Source organism: Acanthaster planci, unplaced genomic scaffold (genome assembly GCF_054643075.1).
Source record: "Acanthaster planci isolate LZ-2023a unplaced genomic scaffold, COTS_SCS Contig161, whole genome shotgun sequence".
Lineage (NCBI taxonomy): Eukaryota > Metazoa > Echinodermata > Asteroidea > Valvatida > Acanthasteridae > Acanthaster > Acanthaster planci.
This window is the reverse complement of record NW_028257782.1, coordinates 743-10,583: the sequence shown is the minus strand read 5'-3', so window position 1 is coordinate 10,583 and position 9,841 is coordinate 743. Positions and strand designations below refer to the sequence as shown.

Below are 9,841 nucleotides of genomic sequence, written 5' to 3'. Positions count from 1 at the left end.
CTGGTCTCACTTCCACGTCTCCCCAGATTACAGCTCCATGAGTCACTGGAGATCAAGGTGAAATATAGCTATGACATCACCCATGCTGCACAACAATGGGACAGCACTAACAGTCACGGAGCATGGATTGACTGTTCTGGAAGTTGTGAGACTGTTAACCGATCAGACTGAAGAATTCACCGCTGCTTCAAATTTAGAGTACTTTGCTGCCGATTCCACAAAATAACAGAGACTTCAGAGAAGACTGGGACGCCTCAGTTCTTTCCTAAATTCCAACGAGTAGCTTGGTAAAAGATGTGATGAACGATTGAAATGTGTTACATGTGATGCATGCACACAGCTTCAACATTTTCAAATGGAAGCAACTTGCTGCGCTTAACAGACTGTTGAAATTCACAGTCACTTCAGAGATTGTAGGTGTACATGTAGAGATCTGACGGCTGTCCACATCACCATGACCATGATGACCAGTGCTGATGGCTGAACATTTACTTCATGCATACTATACAATGTAGCGCTTCTCGTATGCTAGGTACTTGAGTAGTCACGTTAACATTACCAATTGTTTGAAACATACGTACAGTCTAACATACAGATGTGTATAAATGGGTCATGCGCCAGCACTCTGTACTTTAATACTCAACAGGTACCACACCTACATGTAGATTCATTTAGTGCTGTAATTGAGCAGGTCTTATCATACACATGTACCAAATGAGCAAACAGAAGATCTAAATCCATTGTCAATATGCACTGCATCAGATATCACAGCCATCTACAAACATGAGAAAAGTAAGCCCGCTGTCTTTTTGAAGGTCAACAGACAACTGAAGGATCCAAACTACAGCATGATCAAACTGATGCAGTGACTTTTGTCAGTTCATTTTAGAAACAAATGAAAGCAGGCAGACTACAGAATGCTTCATACCGGTACATGTACATGTAGGTGCCCTGGAATACACACATGTAAATGTACATGTAGGTGCCCTGGAATACACACATGTACATGTGCTTTACTGTTTTGGGCATTGTTTTATTTTTCAAACCAGGGAGATTTTTTTTCCCTGAACAATGTCGATCGGGTCACAACAACAAAGTCAAGACTTGGAAAATCCACCTATCTACATGTATACATGTACATGTACATGTACGTGTCATGACAGTAAAATGCACAACGGCAGAAATATGAGAGAAAATGTTTCACATCCATCCAAACATCGGCCTGTCAGCAGGTTAAAACTATGACTTAAAAACAAATGTACCTCAAACTGAGGAATAAATGAATTTCTTTTCAATGAAAATGTAAGCAGTCAGTGTGACAAGGTAGGCCTTCCAGTTGACCGGTACACATACATGTACATGAATTTCAGGCAGATGGGCGTAGTTTTTGGCCAAGAATGACATCTAACTTAGGCCTGCTTTAAGCTTAATCAGTTATACGGAGTAACTGCAGAATACATGTACCTCAAACTGAGGAATAAATGAATTTCTTTTCAATGAAAATGTAAGCAGTCAGTGTGACAAGGTAGGCCTTCCAGTTGACCGGTACGAATACATGTACACGTACATGAATTTCAGGCAGATGGCTGTAGTTTTTGGTCAAGAATGACATCTAACTTAGGCCTGCTTTAACTTTAATCAGTTATATGGAGTAACTGCAGAATACCCAGCCACACTAAAAAACGACCCCTGGAATGACTGGTTACGTGGGTACAAGGTGAAAATCCCTTGAGAAGAGTGTGACACTTTGACCTGTTCCTGGCTATGAGGTTGATCCTACGGGGTAGGGGGATATTCTGCAACTGAGCTGGTTATACCCTAGCCCAGGTTGGACGTTGTCTTCATTTCATTATGACTGACGTCCAGGGCATAAAAGTTGTGAACAAAACGACCACAACTTGGGTTCTAATTTGTTCTTGGTTTATCTTGTTGAAGAAACTAATTTTTCACGCTTACAACAAGTTCTTTGTGGCCTTATCTTTGCGTCTGGGGGGTTTAGGAATTTCAGAATGAACCATGGACTGCAAAATCGAGGAAAATAAGTTAGAGAAAACGTTACTTTTGTAGACGTAATTCATCCTTTCTTGAGTCTACTTGTAAAGTGCACGCACCCACAGTACAGGAATCTGAGCTGCGTGCACGTACTACAAGTGCGTGATTTCCAGTGAAGGTCTGTTGCTCGCCTGCTACACTGAGGCTGTGACTGGTACTTTAACCCGCCTGCCACCGAGCAGATATAAAAAATACAGTTCCGTTTTTGTCGGATTGGGGGCTTCAGACTGACCATTTAACCCACTATCGGTTACCCCTAAAATGTTCATATTTTGCTCTGCTTTAAATTTCGGTTTATAAACATAAATTTGCAACACAACCTGCTCTTTTATAAGCATAACCTTGGTTAGTGAAGAAGGCTTTGTATATGCAGGGTTCTTGTCCATGTACATGTAGTTGTATGGGAAGAACTTCATCAACAATCTCTTTTTGAAGTGTTAAACACGTTTAATTTGTTTGTAGAGTTTTATTGGTTAAAGATGCGTACATGCAAATACACAATACTGTAGAGATCCAATTTTTATTAAAATGAAACAGGTAACTTATCTTGATAATTGAAGAATAAAAAGAGGATTATATTGTGGGCATGATGATGGTGATGAACAGGCGAGAGCGATGCTATACTGATCGGGAACACAGTATGCAGAGGCAGTACTGGTGTGCGCACGTGCGGTAAGTAGCGATCACGCACAAATCGTTCTGTTGATCGGCCTTTCCTTTTCTACCAGTGGATTTGGTCAGACTTCAGTTCTGCTGGTTCCAGTCAGAACATGTAGTTTTGATTAGCGTGTATGCAGCTCGGAATCTCGTGCGCCAGGTACACGTAGTTGCGCATGCACACCGTACGAACTGCACTCGAGGATGGCTGAAAACAGTCCACAACAATGGCCAGAATTAACGTTACAACCGACTTTATTTTCCCGTTTTTGTCTTTGGTGGTGATATGTCAAATTGCTTAACCCACCAGCCGTGGAGATAAGGACACATAGGAGTTACAGACATGAACTTGGCTCCTTGGAAAAGGTAGAAATGTTGCAAATTTTAGTTATAAATTGTTCGCCCGATTGTGCACCTCCTGGACTCCCTCCATAACGTAGTAGTCAGGTTGGCAAGGTAGTTCTTTCCTCGCCTTCCACCTCTGGTCCCGGGTTTGATTCCGGGCCCGGTCCACATGTGCATTGGGTTTTCAGTCCCTACCAGACTCCGTGGGTTTTACCTAGAACATTCCTCTGGGGTTTTCCTCCCACCTCTAAAACTGTAACTGCTTCTTACTGTCTCCTCTTTACTGATGTTGGTGAATATGGGTCGTTTGGCGGCTGCCCGAGGCGCCCGTGTATGCCATCGGCTCAACTATGTTTAAATGTATTCATTGTTCCATGCTTAATGTCTTCATTGTACAGCGCATTTGAACATATCTACTTTATATGAAATTCGCGCTTTATAAATGAATAAATTATTATTATGGTAAGGGAGTCCACCTGGGCCTCTGAACTTCCAAAATTATTTTTTTATGCCTTAGTACTAGGCCTACTAGCCTAGGCCTAAATGCAAAGAGAAGCTGCCATGTTACGTTAGTCATGATACATGAATATGTGCAACAATGACCAATTTCCTGTTATTTATTGTTAAATAACCATTTTACATTTACGTCAAAGCAATTTGAATTATCAATTAAGGGCATGACATGACATTTTATTATTGAAAACTTTTGTCTTAACCATTTGTTAACAGGTGTTTAATAATGGCAGCTATTGACAAAAGGGAGGCATCTAACCTTTGAATTAAAGGACTTCCCTCGAGGAGTCGAGGGGGCAGAACTGCCCGACTTGCCAGAGTTGCTCCTTTCACGTTCACCGGACATGCCGGACCTACATGTACTTGACATGCTCGACGAATTTCCCCCACCATGCCCACCACCAGCATAGGCATGGCCGTGCCCGGGAGAAAATGGAGGCTTCGAACTCATCCTGTCATGCCTGTTCCCAGTTGTAGAGTCTCCTTCGCTAGCCCCATTTCCGAACCTCTGCTTCGCCCCGTTACTGCTCCGTTCTTCTCCGACTGTCACTCATCCCCACTCCTTGTCTAGGGTCCTCAAAAAATTACAGTAAACGATGAAATAATATATTAACAAAACTCGGCATGCCCTGTTCACGCTTTCACTACACTGCACGCCAGACGTAAACATGACATTGTCATGGAGCTTTTACCGAGGCCTTCTCTGATTGGCTTATTCTGGCGAACTGACAGGAATTGCTCGACAAAAGCCAATAAGATCTTTCGTTGTTTAATCTTTCAGTTTATTTCGCTCCTGGCGCAATTTTTACAATACAAGTGGCAGCTAATTGATTAACTCAACTGAATGATATTTGTTCTTTTACGAAAGGATTAAATTTTACTTATACATACACAAAATACGAAGAAAAATTTAAATTTGTTGTTCAGTGTGTAAATACATGTATCACCTTTCCAAATCGACGCAAGAGTTTTGCAAAGTTGTCGAAATATTGGTGGCGCTCTATTTTGCGACCAGTTGCGACCCCACTTTGGCCGTTTTCCAACTGAATACTCAACTTCGTCTCCGTCGCAGCCTTCATATAGGAAACCAATCTCCGATTGTGGGCCTGAAGCGTTTAACTTAAATTGAAATACTGTAATATTTGGCTCTTTTGCATCTTACTTGATCTTTTGTGGCATTATCAGACTTACTATTGCGCTTACAAACTCAAAGTCTGGAAGTAAAAAACAGGTGAATCTGCGACGGAGCCCAAGTCGAGTATTCGAAAACGGCCTATGATATCTGGTTGCAACCAAGAAATAATTAGCGCCCGCACTTTTATTGTGCCAGCTTGGAACTAAATGAATTTCAAAAACCAAACAAAGCCCAACATTTTCTTTTGGTCCCTGTCAGCAAAACAACAAACAAGTTCTTTTTGTCTTCCTAAAACAGTTCTTGAATTTTCTTTCTAGATTTTTCAAAGCAAATGAGTTTGACAGCTAAAATCGATTCAAATAAATTCCAGTTTGGCAATGCACTAGTGAGGTCTTGTACATGCGTAGCGCCTCTTAAGTTAGGTGGCTGCAAATTGCATGAAACAATCTAACAGAAAGGATACAAAAAAAGCCAACCAGAAACCAGAATGACCAAACAGAATGCTCCACAAAACTAAAAGAAAAACTCAAATTCAATTATTAAAGAATAAACATATTGCAGTTAATAAGTTTTCACATATGAAATAGCTGTTTGTATAATTTAAAAATAAAATTTTAAAAATGGAATATTTCTTGATAAAGTATGAAGGTATATCGGTACAGCTTACACTAATTTGTACAAAATCCCTCCATCCATACTGCGTTTAAATTTTTAATATTGGTTGGCAACTTTCATTCTCGCAAAACTAAGGGAAATAATAAATATGAGCTTGGCCAGTCTTATTCGTAAATGTTCGTTTAAGACTGGGTTCTCCATCGACCAATAGGAATGGCTAAACTATTTTAGGTATTTATGAATGCTGAAGAAAGTAACAATTAAAATGTTTGTGAAGAAATGACAGTCAACAGGGCAGAAACGGAGGGCACAGATGTCCCGCTGATGACATCTTCGAATAGTTGATTGTTCTTCTAATTTCACTTAGTGTGGATTACAGTCAAAACTCGTTAACACGAGGTCCTTTGGCAAATTACCTTGATATAACAGAAATGAAAACAATGAAAAAAGAAAGAATCGGGACTTAAAAATGTCCTTGTCTCAAGCGGAATCTTGTATTAACAGTGCTCTTATTAACGAGGTTCAACTGTACATGTTGCACAGCTCTTTAATTACTGTTTTACAAGTCAGAGAACTCCCACTCTTTCAATTTAAAAAAAAAATTCAATGTCTTTTCCTTCTTCCTCCTTCTAAACTGGTTATTTAAACACTTTACAGCGGGAATTTTTGTCTAAAAATGCCCCCATATACATGTTGAGGTTCACATCCATTTGAGGCAGCTCTCAGGCCTCCCACACTGTCTGTTAACACCGCCTCCTCCATCCTTAGTGAATGTGTGATTGTGTGACTGCCACCAGAAATTATCAAACATTAGAAAAGGTCATCAGTGTTTGACACCATTGGTTAACGTCGTTCGGCTGCCAATGGCCTCCTCATACGTTGGTGGGGCGTCATCAAAACGGGAGGCCAAACCTATGAGGACATGACGGACATAGAAAAACAGGTCAGGACTTAAATCATTTGTGCAATCAAGCATTTTGGTTGATATCTTTCATTTTCCCCGTGAATTAAAATACCTGTCACTTACAAATCAGCTTCTCTATAATATCTGCCTAACAATCAAGCTTTTACAATGTGAGGGGTGTTTTTCAAAATGACAACTCCCTTTTGTCAAGCTCACAGTGATATATTGTCACATTTCCAAAATCCTTTGCAGTCCATCATCATTCTTGGATCAGGTATTTTGTGGCTGCGACAGTTTTTGTCATAAACACAACCCCATCAAGGAAGATAGCCATAGCCGCAGGCAACAATGCCTATTTCAAATCCATTACACAGACCCTTTAATGCTCATGTCTTCTCACCATTTACAACTGGAGGACATGGAATCTGATGAGCCCCTGTGTTTGCTTTGTCCAGCTGAGGTGCCGATGGTATTGCATCCACTGCAGGTGGTACTGCCGGGGCAGCCACATCACGGAGTGGTACCGTGCCAACCGTTAACCGGAACAGTGGTTTCAATGCAGCCTGATGTACTGCACTGGGGTGGAAAATGTTGAATTCGTATCCACTTTAGTTTGATCTGAACAACCTTGATAATATGCACCTACTCCTACACAGGCCACCTCCATGCAGACTTCTCAGATTTTGTTCGAGTACAAAATACATGGGGTATCAGCTGAAGATGAGCCAAGGCACTCATCCACAACGCAATGCCACATGTCCGATTAAGTTAAAAATTCACAATGTTACTGATAAGGAGTGTCTTCACTTGCTTGCTAAATGTTAAAATAATCATGCATGGGTCAGCCGAGTTCTTGGGGTACTCCAACTGTGATATGGTCCCAAACAACCCGGCTCTTTGCGGGTTACCTACCAGCTGCACCTGCGTACAGCCAGATCATGTTGCTAGATCTGGTGCTTAGTGGTTTGAAAACCACAAGCCAAATATAACAGACAAAATTAAATTCACCGTCCTCATAAGACAGAGGGCTCCCATCTTGATAGGTTGGTTATTTTTTATGTTATTTTTTTACAGGCTATTTTCCAGGCTGTAAGTGTTGCTTACCTTGACGTAATACTGGACGTTAATCATCTGGCAACCAGGCATTCCCGAGGGCGGCACGCTGGGTGGGATATGCAGGGCCTTCATTCTGAAGGGCGTCACCTTGCCCTGAGGACACGCGACACTGCCGAATGAACTCGACAGTCTCCTGTTGTGGACGTTTGTGGCATCCACCAGAAACTCCTCGACTCTGTAGGTCGTTTCCTTCAAGCATAGAAAAGGTTCAAGAAAATGGAATGAAATGAGAACAGAAATCACTACACAACCGTACATTGAGATTCAGTCAGAGGACGGGGTGCACACAATGTCGTGGGAGTACAAGGGTGGATCTGGACGCAACTTATCGGGGGGGAGGGCCAACTTTTTTTAAGAGCCCCAAAATTTGGGAATTTCTTGAACTTTTGCGGCCTTTCTGAGTGCGAGGTAAAATTTTGACACTTTTTCACTTTTGGAAGGCAGGGAAATGATATCTTTCCAAAAAACTGCCTTTCATTTTTTTTTTCAAAAATAAAAAACTTGCCACTTTTTTGGAGGGGCCATGGCCCCAGTTGGTTCCTCCCCCCCCTAGCCTACTTGTGAGTTCGAGGGCCATTTTCAAGAAAAGGCCCTCCTTCAGAGGACAGTGAATCCCCTAGTGTTTTTATCCTCGATTTGAACGCATGGCAACTTACACACTGTAAAGGGGTCGGTCATCGGCAGGAAATCACTTCCATTATCTTGTACAACAAGGGTTTTTACACAGCATTCGTACATTGCCAATGATTATCAGATGTCAATTGGCTTTTGGCCAGTTTTTGTCTCGATGCAATACCACAACTTACCTGGATAAGGGCCACTTCGATATTTCGCTGCTCTTTCCCGCTTGCGTTGTTCACATGACCAGTCACAATGACATTCTCGCCGGGGATGTAACCTCTCTTGGGGAGGCAAAAGGTGACGTCCGTGCCGGTGGTCATGCCAAGTCCGAACAGGTTGCGAACGTCGGTCCTGCAACTTACTGGAGCCTATGCGAGAAAAATTATAAGTAAATGCTGGACACTGATTGACATTTGACTTTCCCCTTGTGCCCTACTTCCGAAAAACTAGTCTGACTTTCTTAGAAGGAATAAAGAATCCCTGTTGATTTCCTTGTTTTGGGTATAAAGAGTTCTAGACGATTTTCTTCTGGAATAAAAATCAAGTGTCTGATGCAAAGCCGATTGACGCAAAACCTACACTAATTGTGAACATCTATTCCTAAACATTTAATTCTGAACAGTTTAAATTTGCTTTTGAAGTGAAATTACAAATCATTCTTAAGAGATGACGAACTAGACAGTCCCAATTTGTGACAGAAGTAATAGGCTTTCTGTCTTCTAAAAATCTGAGTTCGAGAGCAAAAGAGTTGAACTAAGAAAACATAAATGCAACTGTACCACGTTAGGGCGCATTGGTGATTGTTGAGTAGTAAATGAAATTTTTTAGGACAAACCTTGAGATTTAACCTGGGCATGCTGTTGAGGTCCACTGTCGGTCCATGCATGCTGAACGCTCTCTCGGTGGAGTGCTCCTTATTGAGGATTACCCGATTGATGCAGAGGGGTCGCCTTGGCCCGGTAGCGGACATAGCCGTGGACGCCCTCGAAGGGGGCAGGGAGGGGGTTTGTCGTTAGGGAGGCGGAACTTGAACGGGAAGGAGTGATCTCCTGCGGACAGACTCAAGCCCGGTTTTGCCGATTCACTTTTTCCTATCAGAGAACAAAATATGGCTAACTTTTGTGTGTGTTTGTTTCTTTTTATTACAGAGTTTAAGACTAATTTTGCAAAAGAAATTTCACGTGGAAAGTTCAGTTTGTTATAACACTTTTTAAGGCTTGGAAATAGATGTGCACAAATATTAACGGTTCCAAATGCATATCTCCCCAATAAATGATCTGTTAACTTAAAAATGGCATTATTTATTTATAATACGTGAATCCAATAAAAAATTACACATTCAAAAGCAAAGAAGAATTAGTTCAAAGACCAATATGACAAACTAGAGACAGCAGCCTCTGACAAGTTCCCAATTCACTTCAAAGGCAACAGAAATTACAGTAGTGATAAAATGAATTCAAGGGTTCGGTCAATTTTGGGGGAAAGCCCATCAACTTACTTGCTCCAAAAACACAAAGAGTGGAGTTGAGGTACTGATGCCTCTGCTCGTGGTCTTCATTGTCATAGCTTGAACTGATTTTCACCCAGGCAGTACAGGTGAACTGAATCCACACACCTGAGGATATCCATACAGAGGTCATTTGCAGAGAAAATGCTGAAAAGTGCCCAATTGTGGTGAAAAAAATTGCCACCGAGAGTTCCATTCACATCGCTAATTTTTTTCCCTGCCACTGCGTTATCAGAAAGTGATAACATGTCCTAACAAATCAATTCTGCTGGGAAAGTAGTGGAAAATATTTACTCGGAATGCACTCGCAATGCTTCAGACCAGTTTCACAAGGGTTTATGCAAAGCTTGTCAAGTGACGTCCGTGTCTAGAACTC

General features: G+C 41.5%; 1 pseudogene across 1 annotated transcript; it reads right to left on the bottom strand.

Annotated features, from left to right (window-relative positions):
* Window positions 1–5,410: 5,410 nt before the first annotated feature.
* LOC147795117 (arrestin domain-containing protein 1-like) lies at window positions 5,411–9,573 on the bottom strand (annotated as a pseudogene). Its single transcript, XR_015424126.1, has 6 exons — window positions 9,457–9,573; window positions 8,794–9,049; window positions 8,144–8,326; window positions 7,326–7,526; window positions 6,622–6,797; window positions 5,411–6,229 (listed from the first exon to the last, which is right to left on the bottom strand). The product of XR_015424126.1 is annotated as an arrestin domain-containing protein 1-like (transcript).
* Window positions 9,574–9,841: the final 268 nt, after the last annotated feature.